Source organism: Leuresthes tenuis, unplaced genomic scaffold (assembly GCF_036924035.1).
Source record: "Leuresthes tenuis unplaced genomic scaffold, fLeuTen1.0.hap1 SCAF_23, whole genome shotgun sequence".
In the NCBI taxonomy this organism is placed as follows: Eukaryota; Metazoa; Chordata; class Actinopteri; order Atheriniformes; family Atherinopsidae; genus Leuresthes; species Leuresthes tenuis.
The window spans coordinates 12,848,544-12,851,820 of NW_027325377.1; the positions used below are offsets into that span (position 1 = coordinate 12,848,544).

General features: G+C 42.1%; 1 non-coding gene across 1 annotated transcript; it reads left to right on the plus strand.

Annotated features, from left to right (window-relative positions):
- Positions 1-1,782: 1,782 nt before the first annotated feature.
- Positions 1,783-1,973, plus strand: LOC140283324 (U2 spliceosomal RNA). The gene has a single exon (XR_011910030.1). It is a non-coding gene; the product is annotated as a U2 spliceosomal RNA (small nuclear RNA).
- Positions 1,974-3,277: the final 1,304 nt, after the last annotated feature.

Below are 3,277 nucleotides of genomic sequence, written 5' to 3' on the forward strand. Positions count from 1 at the left end.
TAGTATGGCACGGGTCCAGCCTGTCTCATCTTTTTTGGAAGGTCCAGCGCTCGGCCGTAACCCTTCTGTCTGTTTGGACTCTCACATACATTCGGTTAATCATAGAAAAACGAGAACAAAACTTTTTAGCCCCTTAGATTCATAAAACAGACATGGTGCAGTTATTTCCATTCTAGAAAATAAGAGTAATCACCACCATTCCTATAAATTCTGGATATTCTAACAATCTGAATCTTTTTTAAATGTTCGATGAAGCCCTTTGCTGTTCTGTTTAGAGACTGAGCTGATCATAAACCAAGTTTTGCTCTTGAACCAAGCTTCTAAACTCTTCACCTTTTTCATTTCTCAGTTAGTATTCACTTTAAAACTGATTAAAAGAAAAATTAAATGAATGCCTATCAACAAATGTGGGATCTAAACTCTAGTGCTTCCTCTAAAATAATTTCCTTTCTCAATTCAGAAATGTGTGTGTGTAAGTCACAACACCACGGCTTTCTTTTCTCTCTTTTCTCTACACTCTGCACTGTGAGCACACACAACAAATCAGAAAGGCTTTTTTCTCTCTTTTCTACATTATGGACTGTGGGGACACAAAACCGCTCTCTCTTTTTTTTTTTTGATTGTGATCCTCCCGTAATAAAATGGTCGGATCTTATCAAACACTTTGCTTCTGGTGACAAGTCAGCGAAACAGCGTATACACGTCAAGACACTGAATCAAGTTTGCCACAAGAACTCATAAGTTTGGCAGTATTGCTCTGCCGTCAGCAATCATACACCCATTTTATTTTCATGAGACATGTGCAGGCACCTGTTCATCTACTGTTCTATCACTATGAATTAGTTTATCTATTATCAATAAGGATACTTCTACAACTACTATCAAAGTATGTCCGGACTTCTTATGTTGTCAGTTGCTATATATGAATAAGTGGGTTGCTACTGAAAAGCATTAAGCATGTCACACAGCCCAAACATATAACATTTCAGGACACACCACACAGTTAACAACCACAGTGAAGCGTGTCAAAGCCCAAACATGTAACATTCAACAGGACACTTACACAACACATTCAAATCAAACAGTCAGACAACATACAAGAACGTATACCCCAGCCGGCATTGCTCCCTGCCTATTTTCCTACAACTCACTATGTGTGCGCACACCTTTATTCACAAACTCTTCAACTTATACTCTTTTACCGAAGCTGCTACAGCTCGATTGGCCAAATACCCTTAGATCCTATTTCGGTGAATTTGACATCTGCCTTGCATGTAACAGATTAGCGGTTTAGCAGTTTTAATTTAGTTTGAGTGAAGGAATTCATTTTATAGCAAAATCCGAAATCGTGAAGAACTCATGGAAGTAAGCTTATTCTCGGATTCCTGAATCTTTAGATTTGCTCTTTGTTTTACTGCAAAGTACAACGTTGAGCAGCACTAATGAGTTGTTTCTATTTTTGGCAGGCTTTACCTTTGCGGATGAAGCCCTTTCTGTCTGTGCAAAAGAAATCTTGTTACTGTGCAGAGTGACTTCTCTGAGTAGAGTCGCCTTACTTGTTGCGACTGTGCCAATGTTCGAAGCTGGAGTGCAAAGTTGTTGCTTGAATGGTGCTCGCTGGAGCGTGCGGTAGTGTAAAGTTATACCATTTAAAAGGGCTGAAGAGTGCTCAGTGCAGCGGGTGGGCCGAGGTGCAAAGTGAAACTATGGCCATAAAAAGAACACCGCTACAAGTGCGCATTGTGCCAGGAAGGGCCCTCGGACGTGAACCAGTGGACAGTTATCGCTTCTCGGCCTTTTGGCTAAGATCAAGTGTAGTATCTGTTCTTATTAGTTTAATGTCTGATGTGTCCTCTATGCGAGGACTACATATTAAATGGATTTGTATCAATAGCAGTTGAAAAAGGAGCTTGCTCCGTTCACTCCAAGCATCGACCCGGTACTGTAGTGCCCCTGGGAACGGTGCGCTCTCCTCTGCTCTTGTGAAAAAGCAAACAGCGGTGCAGGATGGAAGTTTCAGGGAGCCCAAGATGAAACTTTCTTTTAGTCTGCTGAGAAAAGAGAGTGAATGCGAAGTAGACTTTAACACAGTTCTGGGAGCGAGCCGAGTGCGGGCTAACCAGGAGAATTGCTTGAAAGAAACGCGACACCGAATGAGCGGTCAGAACAAAGCCTCAATACGGTGTTCCTGTGGTGTTTTTATAAAATGCGGTGAAAAAAAAGGTGTGAATGCCCCATAGAAAACTAAAAGGTGGAGCGGAAGTGTTCGGCTGCAAGAAGGTGTGAATGTCCGACTATATTTGGTGAAAAGCAGGTGAACCTTACATCATCAAAAGCGAGATCAGAGGTTTTTGGCTGCAAGAAGGCCATAGTTTGCCAAAAGTGGGTAAGGTGCGAATGACCGACTAAATATCAACAAAAGTGGGGGCGGAGGTCTTCGGATGCAAGTGGGTGTGAATATCCCACCATAGAAGTATGGTGGAGAGGAAGCTGTGAATGGCCGACCATAGTTTGCAAAAAGCGGGTGAGAAAAGGTGCGAATGTCCAACCATACATGATCAAAACAGGGAGCGGAGGTGTTTGGCTGCGACAAGATGTGAATGTCCACCCATAATTAATGAAAAGCGGGCAACAAGTAGGTTCGAATGCCCAACCATACATCATCAAAAGCAGGAGTGGATGTGTTCGGCTACAAGAAGGTTTGAATGTCCGAGCATAGTTTGTAAAAAGCGGGTAAGAAAAGGTTCGAATGCCTGAACATACATCATCAAAAGCAGGACTGGATGTGTTCGGCTACAAGAAGGTTTGAATGTCCGACCATAGTTGGTAAAAAGTGGGTATGAAAAGGTTCGAATGCCCAAAATCGGCTGAAAAAAACTGTGTTCGGCTGCAAAAAGGTGTGAATGTTTGACTAAAGTTTGTAAGACAAGGTTCGAATGCCTGACAATGTATGATCAAAAGCGGGAGCGGAGGTGTTCAGCTGCAAGAAGGTCTAAATGTCCATCATTAATTGCTAGAAAACATGAAAGAAAATTTTCGAAAATCAATCTGTATATGATCATAAGTGGGAGAGGAGGTGTTCAGCTGCAAGAAGGTGTGAATGTCCTGCCATAATTGCTGAAAAATGTGTTAGAAACGGTAGGAATGCCGGACCATACATCATCAAAAGCTAGAGAGGTGGTGTTCGGCTGCAAGTAGGTGTGAATGTCTGACTAAAGTTCAAATATATTAACAAAAGCGGGAGGAGAGGTCTTCGGATGAGTGGTTGAGAATTTCC